The following is a 14,343-nucleotide window of genomic DNA, read 5'->3' as shown; positions in this document are numbered from 1 at the left end:
TCATTAGCTTAGCATTATGATCGTGTTAGTTTCATTGCTACTGCTTTCTTCATGACTTATACAAGTTCCTCAGACTATGAGATTATGCAACTCCCGAATACCGGAGGAACACTTTGTGTGCTACCAAACATCACAACATAAAAGGGTGATTATAAAGGTGCTCTACAAGTGTCTCTGAAGGTGTTTGTTGGGTTGGCATAGATCGAGATTAGGATTTGTCACTCCGTGTTTCGGAGAGGTATCTCTGGGCCCTCTCGGTAATACTCATCACTATAAGCCTTGAATGCATTGTGAATAATGAGTTAGTTGCGGGATGAAGTATTACGGAACGAGTAAAGAGACTTGCCGGTAACGAGATTGAACTAGGTATTGAGATACCGACGATCGAATCTCGGGCAAGTACCAAACCGATGACAAAGCGAACAACGTATATTATTATGCCGTTTGACCGATAAAGATCTTTGTAGAATATGTAGGAAACAATATGAGCATCCAGGTTCCGCTACTGGTTATTGACCGGGATGTGTCTCGGTCATGTCTACATAGTTCTCAAACCCGTAGGGTCCGCATGCTTAACGTTCGATGACGATTGGTATTATGAGTTTATGTGATATGTTGTACCGAAGATTGTTCGGAGTCCCGGGTGTGATCACGGACATGACGAGGAGTCTCGAAATGGTCGAGACATAAAGATTGATATATTGGACGACTATACTCGGACACCAGAAGTGTTCCGTTGAAGTTTCCGATAAAACCGGAGTGAGGGAGGGTTACCGGAACCCCGCGGGGAACTAATGGGCCTTGATGGGCCCTAGTGGAGAGAGAGAGGGGCCGACCAGGGCAGGCCGTGCGCCCCCTCCCACCGAGTCCTAATAGGACAAGGAAGAGAGGGCGGCGCCCCCCTTGCCTTCCCTCTCTCCCTCTCCTTCCTTCCCCCTCCCTTCCCCAAGTTGGAAACCTGCTAGGAATAGGATTCCTCGTAGGAATCCTACTTGGGGCGCACCCTACAGGGGTCGGCCGGCCTCCCCCCTTGCTCCTTCATATACGGGGGCAGGGGGCACCCTAGGACACACAAGTTGATAATTGTTTTAGCCGTGTGTGGTGCCCCCCTCCACAGTTACACACCTCGGTCACATTGTCGTAATGCTTAGGCGTGAAAGAGCTGGTTATCGACTAGAGGGGGGTGAATAGGCGATTTTTATGAAAGTCTTCAAAACATGGGAGTTTCAAAGACAAACAATAGAAATGACACTATTCGTATGCAGTGGAAGGTAGACTACACTAGGCAAGACATAGTCAAGTATTCAATGAAGTGAAAGCATGAAGACTATTAGCAGCTAGGTAGTAAGGATCGGGATGGAAGATAGTATGAAGCCAATCAGAACAAGTAGTCACTCAGTGAAGTCAAACAGATAATGCAAGCAGGCAATGACTTCACGAAGACAAACTGTAAGTAAAGAGAAGTGAGAGATAGAACCAGTAGCTTGGAGAGGACAGAGATTTGTTCGACTAGTTCCAGTTGTTGTGACAACTGTACGTCTGGTTAGGGAGGCTGAGATTTAACTCAGAAGACCGCATCTTCACCTTGTTCCCCTTGAGCTAAGGACACTTAGTCCCTGACCAATCACTCTGGTAAGTCTTCAAGGTAGACTTCCAAACCTTCACAGACTTCATTCACCGGCAATCCACAATGACTCTTGGATGCTCAGAACGCGACGCCTAACCGGCTGGAGGATTCACAGTCCTTAAGTGTAACAAGTCTTCAGATCACGCAGACAGAAAGACTTCATTGATGCCAAACACTCCTTGGGCTCTGGGTGGTTTGGGCTTTGTCCTCGCAAGGATTCTCTCTCAAATGCTTCGGAGGTGGGTTGCTCCCAAACGACAAAAGCCGTGCACTAACTTTGAGCAGCCCCCAATTTATGGTGTAGGGGGTGGGCTATTTATAGCCACTAGGCAACCCGACCTAATTTGTCCGAAATGACCCTGGGTCACTAAGGAACTGACACATGTCCCAAAGGTCGGATTTCAAACACACGCGACAGCTTGACTTGGGCTACAAGTAAAGTTGACTCATCCGACTCTGGATAAGATTTGCACTCCGTGTCTTCGCTCAAAGACATAGGATTTGGTTGAGCATCACTTTAGTCACTCTGACTTTGTTCACTTGGACCCCACTTAACAGTGCGGTGGTTCCTATGACTCAGCAAAGAAGAAAAGGAAACAACGAAACAACTAAGTCTTCGCGTTCCATAGTCTTCATGCAATGTCTTATCATGTCATAGTCTTCAACGTGAATAGCTTCACAGACCACCATTTTCTTCAGTGTCTTCACACATTTTTAGGGGTCATCTCTGGTAGGTAAACCGAATCAATGAGGGACTACTACATGTGTTATCCTGCAATTCTCACAAACACATTAGTCCATCAACCAGGTTTGTCGTCAATACTCCAAAACCAACTAGGGGTGGCACTAGATGCACTTACAATCTCCCCCTTTTTGGTGATTGATGACAAACTGGTTGAAGTTGTCAACGGGGATAAAAGTATGTGAAATTGTAAAGGATTAAGATATTGTCTTCATAGGTGGCAAAAAGGCTCCCCCTGAAGATGTGCATATAAATGTTTTGTGTTGGAATGCAAATGCACATGGCAGGTTGTACTTGTGGAGATCCTCTTCACCTTATGAAGACAATACATCATGCATGAATAGATATAACAATAATAATGACATGCATAATGAAAAATGGATGTCTGCAGAATGACTTCATGCGGGATTTATCATCGCACATGCGGAATTTATCGTTGCATCACAGAATAATAGAAAACGTAGCAGACGACCATGAAGTTTAAGTGTTACAACTCAAAGAACCAAAAGAACCAAATGTATCAAAAGCGAGAGTTGTAAACACTTGGCAAAAGTATAGCAACCATCCATATGGACCCGCTTGAAGACTATCAACATATGCTTCTCCCCCTTTTGTAAGTAAGGACCAAACAAGGTTTGAAGACATAGTCTCTACTCGTTCCCATGAGGAGTAGGTGAGGCAACAGGGTCGTCGTTGAGGTTTGGTGGTGCAGACAAACTTGGTGCAGTGTCGATACGCGCCGAAGTTGGAGGTGGTGAAGTAGCATCATTGGCGTCATCAAGGACTCTGGCATTAACAGTTGCCACGGAGGAGGAGTACTCAGAATCTTCAAGTGATGGAGTTTAACGCAAGACAGCATTCCTGGGAGGAGTGGTATCAAACTTGAATCTTTTTGTGAAGCCATCGTCTTGAAGATCAGCTTCAACACTGAGCAAAGTCAGACTCTTCCATGACCTCCGACAGGTTTCATGAGTGACAAACACATTCTTGGTGGCAAGATTTCGAATGCGATTAACATCCACCAAGAGGCTTTGCATATGACACTTTAGCTAGTAATGATGCTTATCGTGTTTCTGATGCAAGGCCACGAGAAGCTCTCGGTCATTAAGCACACGCGATCTCTTTCGAGGCCTTGGAGCAATAGTGCTTTCAGTGGCTTCAGTACGGGCACAACGAGGTACACGAGTATTTCCAGCCAAAGGATAAACACGAGTGGCAGCATGAACTCCTTCAACATGTTGAGAGAAACTCTGACGATCGACATTGTGAAGATAAATTGCCTCCTCGGCAGGCTCCGGGTATATGGCTTTGACGGACATATCAACCTCTAGCAAGAATATGAGATGGTTGTGTGCAGATGGCTGCTAGTCAACGGCAGAGTGAAGCTTGATCAGACGCATTACCCATGGAGCATAGAATTTCAGACCGAATATGTCTGAGCCAGATGCAGCAAATTGTCGAATGAAGAAATCCTGAGCATTGAAGCTGATGCCATTGAGAATGTAGAAGACCATTCATTGAGCCTTCAAGCTTTGCTGAGGAAGAATGTCCCTTGATGGGCCATAGTGTTCGCCTGATAATGTGATAGATGGTGCGGGGCAGATACTCTAGGTCTTCAACAAAGAATTCCTTGGGATATTCAGCATCCTACGGCAGTGGCTTCATCATACTCAGCATTTGGCTCATGTTGGGCTCAGGCTTCTGGAAGATGCTTTCCAACGCATTGCGATGAAGCTGACAACCAGGTTCATATAGTTCACTTGGAGTGGACAGGCCAGTAAGCTTAGTGAGATCAAGAGCTTTGGCTTCATGGTGTATATTGCCTGTCATCCACTCAAGGATCCATGTCTTCGGATCCCTGTTGTAGCCGCGAATGTGGAGAGTCGCATAGAATTGCAGCAGAAGTTCTTCATTCCAATTTTCTTTATCAGTCACAAACTGGACAATGCCTGCATCTCTGAAACAGTCAAGGGCTTCTTCTAAGCAAGGCAGGCCAGCAATGGCTTCGCAGTCCAGACGCATATGGGGGAATATGCGCCCTTGATTATATAGGACACAAGAGTAATAACTGCGCTGCTTAACTCCAGAACCGAACAGATGATATTCTTGGCCTGGAATATGGGTTCTTGGCTCTAGCAAAGAAAGTGTTGTGTGCTATGAAGCCATTGACGTTGAATGGTCCTAGCGCAGATGCAGTACCTGGAAACCTTGGCAGCCTTGGTTTTGGCTTCTGAACCTGAGGCCTGTGCTCCACATGATAATCAAACTGAGGTCCAGGAGCAGGCGGAGGAACCAAAATGGGCCATCTGACAGTGACAAGCTCACCTTGATAAAATGCTTTCTCAATGGTGTGTGGCCTTGGTGCCAGTACAGGAGCATTGGCATTGGCAATGGCATCAAGCTGCACATTGGTTGCAGGTGCATCATTGGCTTCAGACATCATGTTCAATGCAGGCTCACATTAGCTTCAGCCATGACAATGTCATTGGCTTCAGTAGTGTTATTGGTGGCCGCCTCAGTATTTTCAACCTCCACTTGAGTAGCTGGAGGGTCGAGCACAAACACGTTCTCTTCTTGGTTGGTAGGGGGTGTGGCAACAAGTTCTTCTTCTTGACGGGGTTCTTGATTTTCATCGGCTGATGCAGTCGGTTTGTCTTCAGCAGCTTTGGCTTCAAACGCAGAGACATTCACAATAGGAGTGGCTTCAGGAAACACTTTCTATGCTACCAAGTTGGGTTGCACTTCTCTTTCTGGAACGCTCGATGAAGCGACTTGTGGCCTTGGTCCTTTGCGAAGCCTGCGAAATGCGGGCGACGCCTTTGGAGTGGGAGTTGGATGGACCACATAGTCGTCATCATCATCAAGCACCGGATTGGTGACTTGAGGTGGGGGAGTACTCGGTGAGTCTTGACTTGGAGTTGCTAGTTGGGGGCGATCAGCCCATGAGGCATCCTGAGAGATTGGCGTCAAAGGACGACCAATACTAATGAGTTCGATGTTCATGAGAACAAGCGATGATACTATTTGGCGCTCGATCTGAGGAAGGACTTCATCATCATCTACATTGTCTTGGGGACCAATGTCTTCAACCGTGATGGGGTCAATGGCTGGAACTTCTTCAGCTTTAGGAGCCTCTGCGGAAGCAGGCTCGTGAACTATCAACTGACGCTCTTGGTGTTAGGATGCAGGACAAGCAAAAGAGATGGGCTCGACAATGAGGGGCTCTATGGGAGCAGCCCGATCTTTCTTCTTAGTCTTTCTCTTCTTGGGTAATGGAGCATCATCGGTGGTGTTCTTGAACTTATGCTTTCTGGCTTCGGCTTCAGCTGCCCTAGTTTTCTTCAGTTCTGAAGCCACTATGGGGACCTTAGGCTTCGAGCCTGTCATGCTGGCAGGGAAGACAATGCGAGGTTCTTCCCGCCTTGATGCTTCAGCTTGGGCCACAGCAGGCTTCTTCTTCTTGGCAGCCAGCTTTCTGTCTATGCCAGGACGCCCAAGTGCCTTGCGCTTCTCAGCTTCATTGTAAGCTTGAACACACTTGGCAGCTAGATTTTTCATTCGCTCGCATGAACCTTTGGCTTCTTCACGCTTCTTGCGAAATGCCTCCTTGAGGTCATGCAACATCGGCTTGAGGTTTTGAACATCAGCCACACTGACCTTGGCCACGTGCTTCTTGAACTGGTCTTTCTCATAGTCAATTTTGTTTTTCAGTTCAACAATCTTTTGAGCCAGAGCCAGCTCAGGAGCAATGGCGCCTTGGAAAGCGACGTTGATGCCAATTGGGAGTTGAAGATCATCAAAGTTGAGGTTTGGGTTGTCAAACCACTCATCAATGAAATTGTCCAATATGTTCACATCAAAGAGGGGCAGGTCATTGAAGATCTCCGCCTCTTGCTTGCTCTTAATCAGTTGCTCAAGGGCATCATCACCGCACTCATCATCTGTTGACAGATCAATGGCTTCAGTTTCGTTCCTCAAAACGGCAGCCGGTGTCAATGCTTGACCTGAACTCTGGACATTTTTCTTCTGGGGCTTCTCTTTCTTCTTGGAGATGCGAGAGAGATCTTCAGAATTGATAGTTGGTGCAGGAGGAGCAGTTGACAATGGCTTCGCACGTGAAGCTTTTGATGCAGCGGTAGGTTTTGAAGCCTTGGTTTTCTTCTGCTTCTGTGGCTTAGGAGGAGCTGGTGCATCATCAGAATCAGCATCATCAGCAGAGTGATCCACATTTGCACCTTGGACGGCAATGTGAGTGATGAGGCCTTCGAGGTTGTAGAAGGGGCCGATTCTATTTTCTTGGCTTCACGGGTGCCATCATCCCGAGGAGCAGATGGACTGGGATTGAAGTCAAGTCCAAATGCCTTCTTGTTCTTCACCGCAGAGCCTTTGGCAAACTTGAAGTTGCGCTTGAACAGATTGTCTTCGCGACACCACGGCAGAGAAGATGGGTCAACATTCTCTGGCTATGGTCCGCGAACCATGCACGGATAGAAGCCTTGATCAATGGCTTCAGACTTGGACCTGGGTGGAAGATTTTTGTATAGGATATCTCCCCAAGGTCGCTTGATGGCATTCTTCTCGGCATACTTAGCAGTGACAAATCTGTACTTAAACCATTCCTCTGCCCAATATCTTCGAATCCATTGGATTCGATTTTTGCGTTCACCATAGGTTTCTTCTGGGTCAGTCTTGTACAGTTCATGCAGATCTGGCGGCAAATCTTTGGTTGTATTTCCACGGTGCTGTCTGCCGCCCTTTCTTGCTGACTTCTCAGTTGCCATGAAGCTTAAACTGAATGGCTTCAAAACTAGCAAAGGCTTCCGACGGCTGGACAGACAAGAACTGGCTTCAGGAGAATTTATGTGACTCTGTAAGAATTCTGCAAATGAATGCAAACTATGAGAACCAAGGGATTCTCCCACGGACATGTACCTGTGACAGCATTAGAGGTGCGAGGGAAGGGGAAGAGGTCATATACATTCTCGAAAGATTTTGAGGATAAATCAGTTTGAAGGCATTGACCTCATAACGCGAAGACATTCACTTATTTGTTGTGAGTTGGTTCCAGATTTGCACGAATCCAAGAATAGGTACAAGTGAGGAATCTAACTTGTAGAGAAGCATAAGTGAACAGACTAGGCATAATATGAGATGCAGAATGGGATAGATTCAACTTTGGAAGTATAGAAACCACTTTTGGTAAAGAAGGATGAATCTATCAGATCAAAAAGACAGTAAAAAGTAAGTTTTAATTACCACACAAAGAACTGCTAGACAGAGTGAAGTTGGAGGCCGAGCAGTTCGATCTCCCCTGCCCTAACTTGGTGACGGAAGACATCTACGACGGTGAAGAAGAAGACGAAGTCCGCGGCCGGTGTGAGGACGGCGTCGGTGAGGTCGCAGCAGCTAAGCGCTTCGTCGTCGGCGTCGTCGAGAGCTAGCGGTGGCGCTAGGGTTTGTGCGAGGTGGCGAGGTGGAAGAAGGATTTCTGACCACAATGTGATGTGTATTTATAAGGAAAGGGACGATACAGCGCAATTATGCAGGTGCCCCTGGTGGTTCACATCTGAAGGGCACGTGGCAAGCATGCAACACATTGGAAGCTGTTCCATGTTCCCACGCACGCCTGGATTGTCGGGGTGGTCGTTCCGGCTTCTCCGGCTTTCAGGCAATAAGGATATAGCATTAAAAACAGATATAAATGTTTGTGAGATTGACTTCAGCTGACAAGGTCTCAGTGGAGGCAATTGACAGTTTTCAATAGAATGCATATGATTTGGACAGATAGAGTTGAGGTAGAAGTATAGATAGGTTAGGGTCCAATCACATTCACTTAGATCAAAAGATTCAGCAAGAAGTCATAGCTATAAGTGAATGTTGTAGAGGACAGAACACAAATATGTACTCCCTCCGTTCGGAATTACTTGTCTCGGAAATGGGTGTATCTAGAACTAAAATACATCTAGATACATCCATTTCTACGACAAATAATTCCGAACGGAGGGAGTATATAACTAGTATAAGACCAAATCAACAGGATGAAGATAAACCTGAACATAAGTCAAGGATGAAGACAAATCAAATGCGAAGACTTTGCAATCATAACACCAAGGGAAACACTTCAAACAAAAGTTTGGTGGTGGCGTTACCCACCGTATAGGAAGTATTAGACCCAGACACAGCGCACAATTATCCTGGCGCTCCGAAGTCAAATTCCGCATTAATGTATTCAGACTTAGAGTGTATGTCTTCATTGATTGAAGATATACATTACTTTGTGTGTTGCATCTAAGTCATCAAAATGCATAAGTGTTAGGATGTGTGTCCAATCACAGGACATTTGAGGATTCCAAGATATTTAGCTCACACCGCAACCTAAAAAACCTTTTCTCATCCAAGGGCCTTGTGAAGATATCAACCAATTGCTCTTCAGTGTTGACATGGATGATATCAGTATCTTCCTTCATGACATGGTCTCTGAGAAAGTGATGACGAATTTCAATGTGCTTTGTCTTTGAGTGCTGAACTGGGTTGTTGGCAATCTTGATGGCGCTTTCATTATCGCAGTAGAGTGGCACATTCTTCAGGTGGATACCATAGTCCTTGAGAGTTTGCTTCGTCCAGAGAAGCTGAGCACAGCAAGATCTACCATCAATGTATTCGGATTCAGCAGTGGAGAGAGATACACAGTTCTGCTTCTTTGAAGACCAACAGACAAGAGATAGTCCTAGAAAGTGACATGTGCCTGATGTGGACTTGCGATCAACCTTGTCGCCAGCATAATCAGCATCTGAGAATCCAACTAGATCAAACTCTGAGCCCTTTGGATACCATAATCCTAGTGTTGGGGTGTAAGCCAAATATCGAAGAATTCGCTTCACGGCTAAGTGATGCGATTCCTTTGGTGCCGCTTGGAATCGGGCACACATGCAAAGACTAAGCATTATATCTGGCCTAGATGCACATAAATAAAGTAAAGAACCAATCATGGAGCAGTATACCTTTTAATCGAACTCTTTACCATTTGCGTCGGGACCCAGATGACTTTTGGTTGGCATTGGCGTCGTGTATCCTTTGCAGTCTTGCATTCCAAACTTCTTCAGGCAATCTTTGAGGTATTTTTCTTGAGATATGAAGATGATGTTGCGTTGCTGACGGATTTGGAGACCCAGGAAGAACTTCAACTCGCCCATCATGGACATCTGATATTGCTCTTGCATCATGTGACCAAACTCTTCACTGTATTTCTTGTCAGTGCAACCGAAGATAATGTCATCCACATACATTTGGCATACAAACAGTTCACCATCATATGTCTTCGTGAAGAGTGTGGGATCTAGTGAACCAGGTTTGAAGCCTTTGCTCTTCAGGAAGTCTTTGAGTGTGTCATACCAAGCACGAGGGGCTTGTTTGAGGCCATACAATGCCTTGTTGAGCTTGTATACCATATCAGGATGTTTTGGATCTTCAAAGCCAGGAGGTTGTGCAACATATACTTCTTCTTCAATCTTTCCATTGAGAAAGGCACTCTTCACATCCATTTGATACAGAAGGATGTTGTGATTATTTGCATAGGCTAGCAGTATGCGAATGGCTTCAAGCCTAGCCACCGGAGCAAATGTCTCATGAAGTCAATCCCTTCCACTTGAGTGTATCCTTGAGCAACGAGACGAGCCTTGTTTCTGACAACTTGACCATGCTCATCTTGCTTGTTGCGATATATCCATTTGGTGCCAATGATATTGTGCTTACGAGGATCAGGACGCTTGACCAATTCCCACACATTGTTCAGCTCGAACTGTTGAAGCTCTTCTTGCATAGCTTGAATCCATTTAGGTTCCATGAAGGCTTCAGCAACTTTCTTGGGTTCAGAGATTGAGACGAATGCAAAATGCCCACAGAAGTTTGTTAGCTGTGTTGCTCTTTGTGTTGCTCTTGAACGAGTGAGTGAACCACGTGCATTTATGCTGTCTATTATCTTCTCAATCTGTACTTCATTTGCAACACGAGGATGAACAGGATGAAGATTTTGCTCTTACTGATCAATGTCATCGTTTGAAGGATTTTCTTCAGGCTGAGCATTGTCTTCAGGTTGATTAGGTGCAGAAATGATAAGTTCCTCTTTAGTCTGAGCCTCAGAAGGCATGATCTCTCCAATTCCCATTTGCTTGATTGATTCACTAGGAGGTACTTCATCTAGCACATTTGGCAGGTGCTCTCTTTGCGAGCCGTTAGTCTCATCGAACCGCACATCCACAGTTTCAACCACTTTATAGTGAAAGAGGTTGAAGACTCTATAGGAGTGTGAATCCTTTCTGTAACCAAGCATAAAACCTTCATGTGCTTTCGGTGCAAATTTTGAAGTGTGATGTGGATCCTTGATCCAGCACCTAGCACCAAATACTCTGAAGTAACTGACATTTGGCTTCTTATCAGTTAGGAGTACATAGGATGTTTTCTTCAGAAGCTTGTGAAGATAAACACGGTTGATGATGTGGCATGCAGTATCAATGGCTTCAGGCCAGAACTTCCGTGGAGTCTTGTACTCATCAAGCAACGTTCGAGCCATCTCAATAAGGGTTCTGTTCTTGCGCTCCATGATGCCATTCTGCCGAGGTGTGTAAGGAGCAAAGAACTCATGAGTGATGCCCAAAGTATCCAGATAAAGGTCGAGGCCTTCTTGAACTCAGTGTCGTTGCCACTTCTGATATGCTTGATTTTGACGCCATAGTTCGTCATGGCACGATTAGCAAAGCGTCTGAAGACATCCTGCACCTCATTCTTGTAGAGGATTATATGCACCCAAGTATATCTTGAATAATCATCAACAATGACAAAGCCATAGAGGCAAGCAGTGGTAGTAAGGGTAGAGTAGTGAGTAGGGCCAAATAAGTCCATGTGGAGCAACTCGAAGGGTTGAGATGTAGTCATGATCGTCTTCGAGGGATGCTTGACTCTTGTCATCTTTCCAGCTTCGCAGGCACCACACAAATGATCCTTCTTGAACTTGACGCCTTCGACGCCCACGACATGCTTCTTCTTCACGAGAGTGTGCAAGTTCCTCATGCTAGCATGCCCTAGCCTTCGATGCCAAAGCCAGCATTCTGAAGCTTTTTCTAGAAGACATACGGCCATCTGTGGTCCTGCTGAGAAATCTACCATATATAGATCATCTTTCTGATACCCTTCAAAGACAGAGACTTGTCAGATTCCATTAGAACAAGGCAACGATATTTTCCAAATAGCACAATCATGTTTAAGTCACAAAGCATTGAGATAGACATTAAGTTGAAACCAAGGGATTCAACAAGCATCACTTTATCCATGTGCTGATCCCTTGATATTGCAACTCTACCTAGACCCGACATCTTGCTTTTACCAGTATCAGCAAATGTGATGTGACTCTTGTCTGATGGACGTAGCATTGAATCCATCAGTAGACTTTGATCGCCAGTCATGTGGTTAGTGCATCCACTGTCCATAATCCAGTCTAAAGTATGAGGTGTCATAGCCTACAGTGCAGTTTGGGGGATAGGCTTCATGCTACGTCTTGAGCTTGCATTGGTTTTCCTTGAAGAGGAAAGGGTGATGCAGCAATAGTAGCGTAAGTATTTCCCTCAGTTTTTGAGAACCAAGGTATCAATCCAGTAGGAGGCTCCTCAAAAGTCCCACACACCTACACAAACAAACAAAGAACTCGCAACCAACGCAATAAAGGGGTTGTCAATCCCTTCACGGCCACTTGCAAAAGTGAGATCTAATAGAAATAGTATGATAAGATAAATATATTTTTGGTATTTTATAATATAGATGCAAAAAGTAAAGATGCAAATAAAAGTATATTGGAAGCAAATATGATAAGAGATAGACCCGGGGGCCATAGATTTCACTAGAGGCGCATAAATATTATGGTGGGTGAACAAATTACTGTCGAGAAATTGATAGAAAAGGGACTAATTATGAGATTATCTAGGCATGATCATATATATAGGCATCACGTCCGCAACAAGTAGACCGACTCCTTCCTGCATCTACTACTATTACTCCACACATCGACCAACTCCTGCCTGCATCTAGAGTATTAAGTTCATAAGAATAGAGTAACGCCTTAAGCAAGATGACATGATGTAGAGGGATAAACTCATACAATATGATATAAACCCCATCTTTTTATCCTCGATGGCAACAATAAAATATGTGCCTTGTAACCCCTACTGTCACTGGGTAAGGACACCGCAAGATTGAACCCAAAGCTAAGCACTTCTCCCATGGCAAGAAAGATCAATCTAGTAGGCCAAACTAAACTGATAATTCGAAGAGACTTGCAAAGATAACTCAATCATACATAAAAGAATTCAGAGGAGATTCAAATACTTCTCATAGATAAACTTGATCATAAACCCGCAATTCATCGGATCTCGACAAACACACCGCAAAAAGATTTTACATCGAATAGATCTCCACAAGAGAGGGGGAGAACATTGTATTGAGATCCAAAAAGAGAGAAGAAGCCATCTAGCTAATAACTATGGACCCGAAGGTCTATGGTAAACTACTCACAACTCATTGGAGGGGCAAGGATGTTGATGTAGAAGCCCTCCGTGGTTGATTCCCCCTCTGGCGGAGCGTCGGCGAAGGCTCCAAGATGGGATCTCGCGGATACATAAGGTTACGGCGGTGGAAATTGTGTTTCGATGGCTCCCTGGATGTTTTCGGGGTACGTAGGCTTATATAGGAGGAAGAAGTACGTCGGTGGCCGCCCGAGGGGCCCACGAGATAGGGGCGCGCCCTATAGGGGGGGCGCGCCCTCCTATCTCGTGGAGGCCTCGGCTGCTTCTTGACTTGCACTCCAAGTCCTCTGGATCGCGTTCGTTACAAAAATCACGCTCCCGAAGGTTTCATTCCGTTTGGGCTCCGTTTGATATTCCTTTTCTTCGAAATACTAAAATAGGAAAAAAAACAGCAATACGGGCTGGGCCCCCGGTTAGTAGGTTAGTCCCAAAAATGATATAAATGTGTAAAATAAAGCCCATAAACATCCAAAAGGGGTAATATAATAGCATGGAACAATCAAAAAATATAGATACGTTGGAGACGTATCAAGCATCCCCAAGCTTAATTCCTGCTCCTCCTCGAGTAGGTAAATGATAAAAAAGAAAAAATTTATGTGGAATGCTACCTAGCATAATTCTCAATGTAATTTTCTTTATTGTGGCATGAATGTTCATATCCAAATGATACAAAATAAAAGTTCATATTAACATGAAAATGGTGATACTTCAAGCATACTAATCAAAGTAATCATGTCTTCTCTAAATAACATGGCCAAAGAAAGTTATCCCTACAAAATCATATAGTTTGACTGTTGCTCTATCTTCATCACACAAAGTATTTAATCATGCACAACCCCGATGACAAGCCAAGCAATTGTTTCATACTTTAATAATCTCAAACTCTTTCAACTTTCACGCAATACATGAGCGTGAGCATGGACATAGCACTATATATGGAATAGAATGGTGATTGTGGAGAAGACAAAAAGGAGAAGATAGTCTCACATCAACTAGGCGTATCAACGGGCTATGGAGATGCCCATTAATAGATATCAATGTGAGTGAGTAGGGGTTGCCATGCAACGGATGCACTAGAGCTATAAATATATGAAAGCTCAACAAAAGAAACTAAGTGGGTGTGCATCCAACTCGCTTGCTCACGAAGACCTAGGGCACTTTTCAGGAAGCCCATAATTGGAATATACAAGCCAAGTTATATAATGAAAAATGCCCACTAGTATATGAAAGTGACAACATATGAGACTCTCTATCATGAAGATCATGGTGCTACTTTAAATCACAAGTGTGGAAAAAGAGATAGTAGCATTGTCCCTTCTCTCTTTTTCTCTCATTTTATTTTTTTTATTTTTTTTCTTTTTTTCCTTTTTCTCCTTTTTTTCTTTGGCCTTTTTTTGGCCTTT

The sequence above is a fragment of the Triticum aestivum genome, chromosome 2B, assembly GCF_018294505.1.
Source record: "Triticum aestivum cultivar Chinese Spring chromosome 2B, IWGSC CS RefSeq v2.1, whole genome shotgun sequence".
Taxonomy (NCBI): domain Eukaryota; kingdom Viridiplantae; phylum Streptophyta; class Magnoliopsida; order Poales; family Poaceae; genus Triticum; species Triticum aestivum.
This window is presented reverse-complemented; position numbering follows the sequence as displayed.